Here is a 16,672-nt window from a genome sequence, read left to right on the forward strand (position 1 = left end):
ATCATCTAACTTAAGTGTTTCAAAGTTGGGCTTTTGCAGGATGAATTTGCTAGTTGGGTACCACTCTTTGGGCATAGAGTTCAACAACTTTGTGGTGAGATCAAACTTGGTCATCACATAGTCAATAGTTCTCAGCTCATTTACATAGTCGATACTTAGCGATTTCTAAGGAGGTTGAGAAGATTCCAATCTTCCTTATACTTCTCTTAGGTCAAATCTTGACTCAACAAATTTAACAAAGCTTACTAGGAATACTTCATTTTTAACAACCTTGCTCATTCCAGAATTTGTTCAGAAAAGATAAAGTTAAAATAAATCTAAGAGAGAAAAGTGAAGGAAGCTTACTCGAAATACAAGATTGCTCGTGAAATAAATCATAAGAAAAATAATCAAGTATAACTCATCAAATAGGCAACCTTGCTAGGAATCAATTAAGACACCCATAATAACATCCTAGAAATATTTCTAATAATCAATTTTGCTCAAACAACTGAACATATCAGAAACCTTACCCGTAAAACTTAATACAGTTAACAAATATTCAGTTAAGTTCTTTCTCATACTAAAAGTGTGCCCGAAAATAATTCAGAAGTGCAAAGTGTGCTAGAGAACACTTGTCTATCCTAAGATGTAAAATTATACTTTAAACACAAAGTGTACTCGAAAATATGAATAAATCATGTTAGCACAAACATAATCATCAAGCTTTCTTGGATATCTCAAACAGTTAACCACAACAACAAAGTTTGCTAGAGTTGTCTACGAATATCAAAGCTTGCTAGGAAATTCATATTTAAACATTATCAAATGTAAAGCTTGCTAGAATAAAACAAATATCCTAAGAAACAGTTAAGTTTGCTAGAATAATGCTAACTTTTTAAAGCATGCTAGTAACATCATAACAAACCATAAAGCTTGCTAGAATTACCTAAAATCCTATAAAACAGTTAAGTTTGCTAGAAAGTTCAGAAATCATATAAGCTTGCTCGAATCAGCATAATCAAACATATTCAAATCTCAAGATTGCCCGAATGAGGTAAACTTCAAATAAAATAGTTAAGTCTACCTGAAAATATATAAAACATCAAAGCATGCTCGAAATGCATGAACTTAGACACAAACATCTAATTCTGCCAATGGTTGAAATTCATCAAACCTTACCAGAAATTACTTATTCAAACCTTTTTAAGGTAAAATGCAGCTCTTTTTAACTTAAACCAAATATCAAATTTATCATTAATGATCAATGTTTAAGAGCAAATGGTGCATTAAGAGATCAAATTTCAGTTATATTCCTTCATTTATCTTTGGAAAGAGCTCAACATGGGATCATATTGGTTAAGTTGCCTCTCATTACTTCATTCAAAGCATCATTATGACATATCAGACAGGTTACCAGCAGGTCTAGACTTAGCATGATTTTCATTTCTTTGGTGATATGCATTAATATTCAATTATCTTGCATAAGACTAAAATGGTTAACATTTATTATGTTCTGATACTCCATATCTATTCTCAAGGCTTATTTGGCTTTCTCCAGATCACCCCGAATTGACCTCAACCCCCGGATATATGGTCAAAATTTTAATGACAGAACAGTTTAAGAGATTTAGATTTTTTTTTTCAAATTTACAAATATATGTGAGGTTGAACGTCGGACTTACATTCCATGTAAGTCGGCCTTACTGGCCTTTCATTCGGGATGTTTAAAGGAACTTTTATGATTGCCTCCACCCCTGTAGTTCTAGAATTAACCCTCATGTTTGCATTTTTCATAAAATTTGTGAACACAAATAAACTTTTGGTTGAATAAATTTTAAAATAGTGTAGTTCACATTTTTTCTTTGTCATTCTCAATAAGATACTTCATTTTAGGTGACCAAAAACCAACAGGCTCGTGTATGACTGGATAGTCACTTTTCTGCCCATCATGCGGAAATATGTATATTTGAACATGCGTAGATAACAATGTATCTCCACATAAAGTTTAGCATTTTCTTTGTGTTTATATCACCTTAGATTTTACACATCAAGGAAAGAGACCATACATGATAAAGACTGTACTAACTATCCTTTTAGCCTATTAAATCAATAAGATTAGCCCAAATAACCAATGTACTATCATTTCCCATTTGGTTGGATCAATTTTCATTTTCCAACCTTTTATGCTTCTACAAAGATTGAACTGAATAATCTTATCATGTCTCTTCACCATTGAATTTGCTCAGTTTTTACAAAAGTGTTTTGAGAATAAAACTTTATTTGAAAAGTTCATTGGATTAGCCATTTTTATCACAAAAACACATTTTGAAATAACTATTTTGGAGCATATTCAAAAACATATAATCAAATATCAATATAAATAACATCATCAAAACAAGTAGACATCACATAATGTATTGTCTAGAATATCCTAACAACATCAATATATCAAATAATTCACATAATCAAGATGTCAGATAAGCACAATCAAATAGTACAAATCAAATACTTATCAGGACATCACACATTCACTGATACTTACCTTAAGCATCAAAGACACCTAATATTTACACAGATAGTCATTTAGATCACATATTAGCAAACATTAAACACATATTCAGATATCAATCATACAAACATTCAATAAGACTTTGAAAATATAGTCAGTTTGCACAACAAGCACACATCATCAATCAAACCTCATTAGAGTTGATCATACCCAGGGCTTTCACAAGAAAATTGAACCTGGTTCTATCAAGTGGCTTTGTGAATAGGTCAGCCAAATTGTCACTTCTGTCAACACTTTTAACTTCAATTAGACCATTTTCACTACAATCCCTAATAAAATGATGTCTGATTTCAATGTTCTTGGTCTTGGAATGTTGTATTGGATTCATAACAATAAATGATGCAGCAGTGTTATCAATGAAAATAGGGGTGTTTAGAACATTCAAACCATAATCCAGCATTTGGTTATGAATCTAGAAGACTTGTGTACAGCAGGCAGATGCAACAATATACTCAACTTCTATAGTTGAGATGGACACTGTAGTCTGTTTCTTGCACTGCTAGAACACCAATCTGTCCCCCAAAAATTGACAACCTCTAGAAGTAGTCATTCTGTTCATATTGCACCCATCATTGTCACTATCTTTATAGGCAACTAGATCAAATGACTGGTTCTTTAGATACCAAATTCCCACATCAGGTCTTCCTTTCAAATATCTAAAGATTCTCTTGACAGCATTTATATGAGAAACCTTAGGACTTGATTGGAATCTAGCACAAACACACACAACAAACATGATGTCTGGCCTTGAAGCAGTCAGATACATCAAAGATCCAATTTTTGCTCTGTATTCATGTTCATCTACTGGCTCCCCTTTTTCATCTGCAATCATTTTCTCATGTGTATCTATAGGAGTTGAAGCAGTTTTAAGGTCATGACACTTGAATTTGTCTAATATGTCCTGCACATACTTAGACTGGTATATGAAAATTCCATCAGCTTTCTGTTGAACTTGCAATCCAAGAAAGAAGTTTATTTCTCCCATAGAGCTCATGTTGTACTTGGACTTCATCACCACTTCAAAATCCATACACATTTGTTCATTGGTTGAACCAAAAATAATATCATCAACATAGACTTGTAGCAACAGCAAATCTCTTCCTCTTTTCTTGTAGAAGAGGGTCTTGTCAATAGCTCCCCTTTGGAAACTATTATCAAGTAGATGATTTGATAACTCATCATACCAAGCTCTTGGAGCTTGATGTAGTCCATACAAAGCTTTGTTTAACTTATACACTCTGTTAGGATAATATGGGTCCTCAAATCCTGGTGGCTGAGTCACCTACACCTCCTCCTCAATTTTTCCATTCAAAAATGCAGATTTGACATCTAACAGGAATACCCTTATATTCTTTGAGGCAACATAAGCTAAGAAAATTCTTATGACTTCAAGTCTTGCAATTGGTGAAAAGACTTCCTCAAAGTCAATTCCTTCTTCTTGTAGGCATCCCAATGCAACAAGTCTTGCTTTGTTCTTAATTACAATCCCTCTTTCATCTCTTTTATTCCTGAAAACCCATTTGGTTCCAATGGCATATCTGTTTCTTGGCTTATCTACATGTTCCCATACTTGCAGATCTCTGAATTGAGCCAACTCCTATTGCATAGCTTCTACCCAACTATTGCCTTTCAATGCTTGAACAATGTTTTTGGGTTTTGTTTGGGATAGCAAGAAGGCACTACAACAAAAAGGGCTTTTTAGTAGCACAAAAGCGTCCTAAAATTTAATTTTATAGGACCTTTCATTTAATAGGACCAACGAGAAAAGCGTTTTATGTAAAGGGGTCGTAATAAGTCTCGGAACTCAAATGGCGTCCTGATATCCCAAATAAGATTATGAAACCAATTTTATGGTCGCATAATATATCCATTAATAGCCCAAAAAGCGTCTCAATAAAAACATATTAGGACACTTTTACTATGTTTTGACATGTGCTTATCTAATTGTAAACTTTTGATACACATACAAGCGTCCTTAAATGTTAATTTATAAGTCCCTGATGATGGAACATTATAGTACCAAGAAAAGGGTCCTAATATCCCAAACAAGATTATAAAACTTAATTTCGCATAATATATCTATGAACAACTTAAACGTCCTTAAAAAACATATTATGACACTTTTACAATGTTCTAACGTTTAAGACAAAAATTAGAAGTCCTAACAAATCATATAAATACAACCATTTTTTAAACTTCCCCCCACACAATTTTACTATACAGTTATGGACATCTAAATATTGAAAGAAATAAATTTCATTATAACAAAAAAACAAAACATAAATAGGTTATAGCACTATCTAACATAAACTCTTATAAAATTCAACAAAAAAAAATTAAATCCAATAAAAGAAACCAACACCATAAAATCCCGAGTCATCATGCCTACGTCCTCAATCCTCATGGACTACCTACAAATAAACCATCCATGTATAAGCATTAAGTTCCATGTTAATAAAATTATTCATATCACATGTTTAACAAATACATATCGAGATGAATGGACAAGGCCATGATATTCATGTAGCTAAGGAAGTTATGAAATGCCATGATATCATGTAACTAAGCTCTGTTTATAAAATGCAAAACATACTCAAAATCACCAAATTATAAACAAATTAGACACCAGGTCCAATTAATGCAACACAAAATAGAATCTGAATCAACAATATGACAACTTTTAATCTTCTGCAGATAATTTGACACATATATGAAAACCCTAAAAGCAAATCACAAAAATCAGTATACCCGAGACAAACATGAATTTGGCCTCCTGCTTCCAGTAGCAAATACCAAAGACCGTCATATCAATTGCAAATGTTGCGAAAGTAGGAGAAAGTGGAAGGTGAAGTTGAGTTCTGGCAGCCAAAGATCACAACACGTATGATCGGTAGAAGAAAAACGTGGTGCTAAAGCATGGTACCAGATCGGAATATGGGATTGAAAGCAAGGTTTAAGTTGAGGTAACTGTTAGATTACAAAAACCATGTACAACTCACTATGCTCTTGGTACAACCACTGCTACATACTTTTATACAAAAATGTTATATTACTAGCATTTTACCTGCCGCGTTGCGGCGAGGGTGCGAAACTGGAACCAATGAAAATAACGGTGTCTAAACGTAACCACAAAATCAGTTGGTCGTTGATCTAACATTAATTTTGAGACTTTATATACAAAAACAAATTACATTACACCGTGACAATACCTCTGCAGTCACACGACCACCCAACTATAACCACCATCACAGTTTTCTATAAACTATTACAGAAATGATATGAAATTACCTTTGCAAATGAAGCTACATCAAGTACTTGTACAACAGGTACATATTGCTGCAACTGTTTGTTGAGTCAAGATTTGACAAAAAACTGATCAGATGAAATATTGGAATCTTCTCAACCTCCTCAGAATTCGCTAAGTATGGATCCGAGTACACCTCAGACCTCCGAGCATGCTTTTACTTAGCCGGGTACGATATTTTGTCTATCGGGCTGAATTATCTTCGCTAAGTCTCCTTTAGTGAATATCCGAGCAGGGTTTGCAAACTAGTGCATTACCGGGTATGGTTCACTAGTATATGCAAGTCCGGGCAAGGATCACTTTATCAAGCAGGATTGTTCTTCTTAGCCAAGTAAAGTTCACTTCCGAGTAAGCTTTAGGCTAACCAAGCTCATGAAGCCAAGAAATTGGAAGACCGGGCAAGGTATTCATAAATAAGTATGGTCCAAGTAGGCTTGATGATCTAATGATATATCTCAAGTATCATCGGGCAAGGTTCAACTTAAGCAAGGAACAGTGCAGCCGAGCACACTTTGCTAATAAGTTATTTTCTAACAAAGGGTTGAAGGGACCATTGAAGAACAAGGTTGCTCATAAGGGTTTGTCTGGCAAAGTCAAGAAGATTGAAGTCTACCCGGTGAGTATTTTACTTGGTAAAATACTCTTCAAGTAAAGTCTACCCGGAAACTGATCCCGAGCACAATTCTATTTTACCAAGTTATGAAGGATGGCCGAGCATACTCGGAAAGACAAGATTGATGCAAAGCCTACCCGGAAGACTTGTTTTACACTTAGAATATTTCTGAATATGTAATTTGAATATGTATTATCGGATAGGGTTTCTTGAAGGAATGACAGCTGTCCACAGGTGTCAGGCCTATAAATAGAATAATTTAGGGCAACCTGGGGACACACACACAACAAGGAAGACAGTCACATTTATTAAGAAAGAATATTATGTGTGACGACTGAAACCTTCCTTATCAAGAAACCCTAAAACAATTATCCACTTTGTATGATTCATTTATATAAATGGAAATCTTTTGAGTAAATCTTGTTTGTGTTGATTACCTTTGAATACTGTTTAAGCAACCATTTGTTTGTTATTGATTCTTCCTTTAACAAACGGTGAACTTTCTAAATATAGCAACCCGTCATTAACTCCCTTGTCACCACATCAATTTGTGTGAGTTATGTGTCACACCCTCAAAATCCACTAACAGAGTTTTACCGTCAATGGGTGTGAACTAACAGGATCGGAATCATTAGTTATAATCAAACACCATAAATAAAGTTTTCAAACCACGAAAGATATAAGTTTAAATAAGTGCGGAAGCGTAAATTCGTAAACCAAGTGTTGCGTCACACAGGACGACTTAAAACCCAATTAATGACAGCTTAGAAACAAGTTTGCGAAAACGATAGAGTTCAATGAAATGCATGTTCCTATACCGCGCGCCCGCCTCGGCTACCTGAGAATAACATACTAAAAGTGTCAACACAGGGTTGGTGAGTTCACATGTATAAATAAAGAAAATGTTTGCGTTTAAGTGTTTGCGTTTTGCGTTTGCGTTACTAGATAATGTTATGTCAATTATATATCGATAGGTAGCTAGCCTATAAAACAAGTATTACTAACTGTTCGACACCGAAGCTGACTGTTTATCAATTGCCTTGCCACCATGTCTACCACGACCATGGAAAATGTGTTAGCCAAAATTACACCCACTCGACCTCCAATCGAGTTTAGAGTTGGGTGGGGTTTGTCAAACCCAGTAGTACTACTCAACAGTGACTCGCTATTATCCAAATATTAAACGGTTCGATGTTATGAAGGACTTTAGTTGGTTCGCTTGCCACTTAGCCTTACAAGTGATATATAATTAATAACAAAATCTAAAGCGTTTTGAAGTATGTTATCTCCCCCAAGTAAAAGCGTTTAAAAGAGTAAAAGGGGAACGTGAAACTCACTGTTTGCGAAGAATTCAAAAACAAGTCAACCGAGATATGCTTGTCATAGAAAATCCTCACTAGCGTTCTAAAACAAAAATGAGATTTTCTAAGTGTTGGAACTATTATTGAGTCTCTAGACTCGGCACATAATACCTATGCATGAGATACGTTTCGTGTTTCGTTTGTGAATTATGTGTGACTCGACAAACACATTGGTGACACGTTTCATGTGTAAACAACTACATAAGTATCAAGTACTAACATTACACATTACTAGCAATCCTTCCCCACAAGGGAAATTTAGTCAAAAACATAGCAATTATCTAGCAACAAACACGTTTCATGTATTTTCACATAGTACAGCAGCTAGTTTTATCAAAACAGATTTCTACTTGAAAGATTACTCTATTCAACAGATCATAACATATCAATTAATTCACCAAAAATCATCACAAAAGCACACATGAGTTAGGTTTCCAGAACTATTTTTTTGTATTTTTATTCCGCATAGTTTTCTCACAAAGACCAAAACATTACAGTAACTCACAGCAGTCAAAATCAAGCGCAACAGAAAGATATTTGTTATTACCGTTAAATGGTAATTCCAATTAATGCAAGACCAATTGGGTTATATTTTTAACTCAATATGTTAGCTTCCAGAAGTGGAACTGACCCATTTGGTCTTGTAGTTTATGAGATATGACAATTACAAAACAGCCTAACAGCAGACCTCACAATTCAGACTTGCACTTCAGTTTTGTAAAATAATAAAAGTTAACTTCTACACGTCCAAAAATTACAAAATTGGACTTTATAAAAACTAGACTCAACCTAGTACACTGTAGTGTTAATAATTTCGACCAATTACCACATTAACATTCAGTTACAGTCGTCTAAACATAAACTTAACAATTTGTCCAGTACCAGTTTACATCAAAACTCAACATAACAACAATCTATGAACCATAATCCATGCATATAACACTCTAGTCACAATATTTACCAACTATGCATATCAATATCACATTACACACATAGTTAGGGTTTTTCTTGAAAGTTTAAATCAAAGAACAAGCGATTAACAAACAACAATAACACAACTAGTTATCAATTCACTAGCAAATCATCATCAAGCATGTAATCAAACCTTAACTCATCTTAATCATCAATTTCGTGACTTAGGGTTTTGGATTAACCCATTCAATATCAAAATTAAACATATATAACGCATAGAGGAGTTGTTAATACCTTCCTAGCACCTTAATTCTTCAACCAAACTTGAAAATCCTTTTATGTATGTGTGTGTAGTGTGACGGCAGCCAAGGGAGAAGAAAGGGGGGCCGATCGGGTTTGGGAGGGGAGGGAAGAGGTTAGGGTTTTGTTAATATTATTTAATAATAATCATATTACACAATGTCCCCTCTACTTCTAGTTATTACTTTTCTAGTGTAAACAATTAGTTCTTGCTTCTTGTGTTTAACATTACACATAACATATCAAGTAACACATAAACCTAACACATAATTTTCAATTACTTATTGTTTTGATGTTTGTCGTTTGTTCACCAATGGTTTGAGTCAACTCATTTGCGTTTCGGTGAAATCCCGAAAACTACATGTGTAGTGATTTGTCAAGCGTCATTTAAAACCCTAGTTTAAATGTAATGAGATGTGCGTTATAGATCAAGTGATCTTAAGTTTGAATTGACGGAGTTTGAATTAACGGAGTTAACCTGAAATTGACGAGTGTCACGTTATGACATGATTCGAGTAAGATCCAGCTGAAATCGGGGACCTGATAAGTGGTATCAGAGCCTGTTGCTGCTATTTTGGAAAGATTCTTGTTGCTAATTGAAGATTTGAAGAAAGATGACGTAAGCAGACCACTGTTTCATTGATTTGTGACGTCAGCATCTCTGTTTTTCATTTTTCTTCCAGATCTACAATATACCGGTGTTTTCTCTTCCTTATTTCAATTAAAGCTTTAATCTTTATATCTAAATCTTGCTCTAATCATATCAGACACATCAAATCTGAACAACCTGTTTTCAGATCTGATTATTTTTATAACTTTGATTTTTACTAAGAAACTGATTTTTTAAGTCTTTGAAAATGTCTGGATATGAGGAACAAGAGGTATCTACTAACAAGATACCAAGATTGTATGGACATGAAAACTTTACCAAGTGGAAAGTGCTTTTTGAAGGAGCAGTTTGCTACAATGATGTTGATATGTGGAACTCCATCAAGAATGGTCCACAAGCTGCAGCTGAAGAAGGTGCAAATACAGCTGGAACTGCAGCTCTAAGAGAAAGAATGAGAAAGGTGGATGATAGAGCCTTAGCTATGATTAAGCTAGGACTGTCTTGGGAGATTTTAACCAAGGTGGCACATCACACAACTTCCAAGAAAATGTATGATGCCATCCTTGAGATGTATGAAGGGAATACTGAGCTAAAGACCATAAAGAAGCAAAGATTGAATCAACAGTTGGAAAGGTTCAAGTATAAGGAAGGAGAAAGGTTGAAATCAATACTAGAACGCTTTCTAAGTATTGTGAATGAGTTGAGGACAACTGATTATGTCATGACTGACTTTGATTTAAACACAAAGTTACTCAACTCAATGCCAAAAGAATGGTATACTGCTTGCAAGTTCATCCTTTAGAAGCATAATTTCCATGACTTGAAATTGGATGATGTGATATGCTTCCTTCAGGCTGCAGAACTGGAAATGATAGAGAATGAAATGATTAAAGAAGAAAGACCATGCTTCAATGTTTCAAATGCATTGATTGCACCCATGGGAAATTTGACTACCAAGAATCAACAACAAATTCCCATTATTGAAGAACTAGTTGAGCACAATGTTGATACTCCAAAGTCTTTTATTAGTGGTAGCACAAGTAATCAAGGAAATCAGCAGAGATTCAATGTGCAATTGATTGATGACACTGATACTGCCTCAATGGCAAATGGTAATGTACCTCACTCTAGTGGTGGAAATGGTCAAAGAAATGAAACACAGGCATTGCTGTCTATGTTTATTGATTCATATATTGCATTTGTTGCAAAGAATCTAATTCACACAAGTGTGGTACAAGATGATTTAGAGCAAATTGATGCAGATCATTTAGAAGACATGGATTTGAAGTGGCAAGTTGCCATGTTAGCTTTGAGAAGAAAGAGGTTGTATAATAGAACTGGTAGATCTCTGGTTTCTGGTCCTAATGAGAGGATTGGATTTGGCAAGTCAAAGGTAATCGGCTACAATTGCCAACAGCCAGGACATTTTGCAAGAGAATGTAACTTGCCAAGGAATTATCAGATGAATCAATTCCAAAATCAACAACCAAGAGGTCAGCAGCAATATCAGCAGAATCAGCAAAGAAACAACAACCAAAACTTCAACAACAACTTCAATCCCAACAACAATTACAATCCCAACTTTAACAACTTTCAGCCTCAAATGAATAATCTTAATCAAGGGGTGCATAAGAATCAAGATTTTCAAATGAACAATAATCAGAACCTTAAGCAGTTCAAAATGTTCCAAACAACATTGTTCCAGCCAACCAAAATCAACCAAGAAACCAAGGAAATGTGGCAGTTACTACACAACATGAAGGTAACTTTGATTGGAGCAATCATGAAGAAGACATTGCAGATGATATCAAGAGAGCAAATGTGGCATTCATGGCTATAATTGAGAAAGAAACTGCATCTTCATCTCAGGTACAATATGCTCCTACTATTGATTTAAATGAACTTATCAATGAATTGAAAACAAAAGTAGGCAAGCTGGAAAGTGAGTGTTTTAGGAAACAAAGTATCATCAACACATATGAGGTAAGTGAATTGATAAGTGAGGAAAGAATGAAAAGTTTGGAAGAGGACTGTATAAACAGCTACAGAGCTCAGAAAAGGTTCACAACTGAAATAGATGGGTTGAAGAAAATGGTTATAGAATAAAAGGTACAGAACAGAAAACTACAAGCTGATAATGAATTTTTGAAGAACTTGATCTCCACTGGAAACATCTGTGGAATTTTAAATCAAGTTAAGGAAGAAGACAAGTACAAAGTAGTACCACCACCATTCAACAACAACTTTATGCCATTTTGTTGTGAAGAAAGAATTGAAGGAAGAAAAGTCATTTGGAGTTCAAGTCTCTGAAGATGACCTTGAGTCAATTGATTTACATCAAGATGACTTGAGTGACTTGAGTGATCAAATTACTGAAGAGGAAATCAAAGCTGCTGAAATAGGAAGAATATACAAGAAACCAGAGTCTGTTGATCAACTTCCAAAGTATCCACCAGTCCCACCAAAAATGAAGAAACAAAATGATAAGATGAAAAGAGAACAGGTATCTTTTGACATTTGTGAAAAGAAGAAGATAAGCTACAATGCAGTCAGGCCACCAAGCAAGGCTGTGTTGGAAAGGATAAAGCAAAACAAAACGGAGAGAATAACTGAAGAAGTTGAATAAGAAAACTTTATCCCAGTTTATCCAGTCTTCTCTAGTCATGAAGTATTGGATGTTGGAGAAGTAGAAACTATGGAAGAATATGAAAAGAGACAGTCAAGGGTTAGAGAAAACAGTGATGAAGAACCTATGATTATGGAAAAGGTTATCTTTGTCAAAAGCAAACTTGACAGACAGGATATCAAGATTGAGGAGTTTGTGCCTTTTTTAATTGCTTTTGATGGTTTAAAGAATCAGAAGACTCTAGGAGTCAAGACACCTAAGCCAAGTGAAAGGTCCAAGAAACAAAAAGAACATGAAAAATTTAAAGGCAAGGTATGGTGCAAGAATTGTGATGAATATGGTCATCACACAGACTCATGCAATGAGAGATTGAAATTTCAACCATTTCATGTCCCAGATAGAACAAAGTTTGGTCAAGACTTTGTCCTGTACAAACAAAAGTATGATGTATATCTAGGAAAAGGAAAGGTGTGTGGAAATGAAACCATGAACAGAGAAGAAAAGAAATCTGAAAAGGAGACAAGGATTGAGAAGAAAGCTGAAGTAAAAACAAAGAAGTAAGTGACAGAATCAGCAAGGAGAAGTAAATCTCCAAAGAAGCATTAGAAATTGACCAAAAAGAACTATCAGCCATTGAGAATCAAACAAGATACTCAATCAGTCAAATCTGATGAATCTCAAGAATTATCAACAGTGAGAAGACAAAAAAAAAAGATGCATATCCTAGAAAGAAACCAAAAGAACTCACTGGTGATGAGAAGTTTTTGCTAAAACATGGATATGAACCACATGGTTTCCATTCGAAACCCAAGATTGAAACTAAAGTTGAGATAGTTGCTGAAGTGAGAGACTATTCTGAAAAGAAAGATTATGTGATCAAAGAGTATAACACTGACTCAGCTGAATTACAGACCTCAACTTCACTTGTTAAAACCCCAAGAGAGTGTGGTTATGAAACTGATAATTCAGACAACTTAGAAGTCACTCATGAAGATTCAGAACCAACAACACTCACTTCCCAAGCTGTCAAAGAAACTGAAATTGATGAGTTGCAAGCTGTAGAAGCTTGCACTTCATCACTCAACTAATCAAACTCTTTCTTTTGTGTAGGAACAGTCCACTCATTTAAATGAAATATGGTATATAGATAGTGGTTGTTCTAGGCACATGACTTGTGAGAAAAGATCACTTGTTAATTTGAAGAAAAGTATGAAGGACCTGTAGCATTTGGGAGTGATGAAAATGGTGAAAATATTGTGGGGAAAGGAATCTTAACAAATGGAAAGGTTTCTTTTGATAATGTGTTTCATGTTGAAGGTCTTCAGTATAATCTACTGAGTATATCACAAATCTGTGATAAGGGATACAAAGTCAGTTTTGATTATTCTCATTGTTTCATCTTAAAACCTGAGTTTGTCATTCCACCTGAAATGATTATGATGATGGCACCAAGAAATGGCAACTTGTATGAACTGAATATGAAAGAAGTTGTTTCAAGAGGGGGTGCATGTTTTGTTTTCAAAGCCACTAAAAATGAGTCCAAATTGTGGCATAGGAAACTGTGTCATGTGAACTTAAAGAACATGAATAGAGTTGTCAAAGGTGAGCATGTCATAGGCTTACCTACAAGAGAGTTCAAATTGGAAGATCATTGTAATTCATGTCAAAATGGAAAACAACACAAATCTACTCATAAGCCTAAGCTCATCAATTCAATTGATCAAATACTTGAATTACTTCACATGGATCTTTTTGGTCCTGTGAGTGTGCCAAGTATAGAAAGAAAAGATACTGTCTTGTGATCATTGATGACTATTCAAGATACACTTGGGTTTATTTTCTAAGTACCAAAGATGAGACTGCAGAGTTGATTAAGGGTTGTGTTACAATGATTGAGAACAAGTTGAATAAGAAGGTTAAAATGATGAGAAGTGACAATGGTACCGAGTTCAAGAATGGAGTTGTGCAAGAATTTTGTACAAAAAAGGGAATACTTCAACAATTCTCAGCTCCTAGAACTCATGAACAAAATGGTATTACAGAAAGAAGAAATAGAACTTTAATTGAGGCTGCAAGAACCATGTTAGCAGATGCTAATCTGCATGTTACCTTTTGAGCTGAAGCAATAAACACTGCTTGCTGTGTTCAGAACAGGGTGCTTGTAAACAAAAGGCATAACAAGACTCCATATGAAATATTCCACAGCAGAAAGCCTTATATCAAGTTTTTCAAGCTCTTTGGATGTAAATGTTTTCTTTTGAACACTAGAGATTATTTGAACAAGTTTCAAACAAAGTCTCTAGATTGTTTCTTTGTTGGTTATTCTACACACTCAAAAGCTTACAGAGTATATGTGAAAGACTATTTGAGTGTCATAGAATCATCTGACATCATTTTTAATGAGAATCAATTCAATACAGTTGATGGTGCAGCATTGCTGTTTGATCATGAAAAGTTAATAAGGTCTTTCAAGATTTATCCTGAAGACTTTGATGATTCATTCTACAAGACCAGTGTAACTGAAGAGAAAAAGAAGAAACCACTGGACTTAGAAAAATTGTGGAAAAAGGTTGCTAGAAAAGAAAAGTAATATACCTTTGTGAAGAATTCCTCAAATGATATTGTTGAACAAGCTCAATAAGATAATCAAGATGTTTAGAATGATCAAGTTCAGAATGAGGAAGGCTCAAGCAACCAAGCAAGTGAAGAAGAATCTGCATCTACTGCAAGATTTCAGCATTTATTTAAAAGCTTAAATATTGGAAACAATGGTGCATCTACTTCAGGACAACATAATGATGAAGCACCCGAATTTTATGATGCAGAGACTGATTTGATCATTGAAGAACAGGAACTCAATTAGTCAAATCTTGACACAACTGTGTCTACAGATATGATTGTTCAAACTCCTTATGTGGAAAAGAATCATCCTTCTGAAAACATCATTGGATATTTGCATTAAAGAGTTACAAGAAGTCACTCAGAATTTGCAAACATCTGTCTTTACTCCTGTTTTCTATCCCAAATAGAACCTAAGAATATTGCTCAAGCACTGAAAGACAATAGTTGGGTGGAAGCCATGAATGAAGAATTGGCACAGTTTAGAGATCTACATGTGTGGGATCTTGTTGATAAGCCATTTGACAGATATGCAATAGGAACCAAATGGGTTTTTTGGAACAAAAGGGATGAGAGGGGTTTGGTGATTAAGAAAAAAGTTAGACTTGTGGCTCTGGGATGTCTTCAAGAGGAAGGAATAAACTTTGTGGAAGTCTTTGCTCCTGTAGCAAGACTTGAAGCTACCAGGATCTTTCTTGCGTATGCTGCCTCAAAGAACATTAAGGTGTTCCATCTTGATGTTAAGTCTGCATTCCTAAATGGAAAGATATATGAAGAGGTGTATGTAGCTCAACCTCCATTTTTTGAGGATCCTTTGTATCCAAACAGGGTGTATAAGCTAAACAAATCCCTTTATGGATTGCATCACGCTCCTAGAGTATGGTATGATGAGCTGTCAAATCATCTTATTTAAAATGGTTTCAAAAGAGGAGCCATTGACAAGACACTCTTCTACAAAGGAAAGGGATCAAACTTGCTTCTGTTACAAGTGTATGTTGATGATATCATCTTTGGTTCTACAAATGAAAAAATGTGTATGGAGTTTGAAGGGGTAATGAAGTCCAAATACAGCATGAGTTCAATGGGAGAAATGAACTTCTTTCTAGGATTACAAGTTCAACAAAAGGCTGAAGGGATCTTCATTCATCAAAATAAGTATGTGTAGGACATCTTGAACAAGTTCAACTGTCATGAGTACAAAACTGCCTCAACTCCAATGGATACCAAGGAAAAGATGATTGCAAATGAAAAGGGAGAGCCTGTAGATGAACATTAATACAGAGCAAAAATAGGATCTCTGATGTATCTGACTGCTACAAGACCAGATATCATGTTTGCTGTATGTGTGTGTGCAAGATTCCAATCAAGTCCAAGAGTCTCCCACATGAATGCTGTTAAAAGAATATTCAGATATTTGAAGGGAAGACCAGATTTGGGAATTTGGTATCCAAAGAATCAATCATTTGATCTGATTGCCTGCACAGACAGTGATTATGATGGCTGCAATATGAGTAGAAAGTCAACATCAGGAGGATGTCAATTCTTAGGAGAAAGGTTAGTGTCATGGCAATGCAAGAAGCAAACAACTGTCTCAATCTCAACTGCAGAAGCTGAATATGTTGCTGCATCTGCCTGCTGTGCACAAGTTCTATGGATTCAGAACCAGATGCTGGACTATGGTTTGAATTTTCAGAACACCCCTATTCTTATTGATAATACTGCTGCATATTTTACTATTAAGAATCCTGTTCAACATTATAAGATTAAGCACATTGA

The sequence above is a fragment of the Bidens hawaiensis genome, unplaced genomic scaffold (genome assembly GCF_021521415.1).
Source record: "Bidens hawaiensis isolate Kalapana, Puna unplaced genomic scaffold, B.hawaiensis_p1.1 tig00013292_1, whole genome shotgun sequence".
Lineage (NCBI taxonomy): Eukaryota > Viridiplantae > Streptophyta > Magnoliopsida > Asterales > Asteraceae > Bidens > Bidens hawaiensis.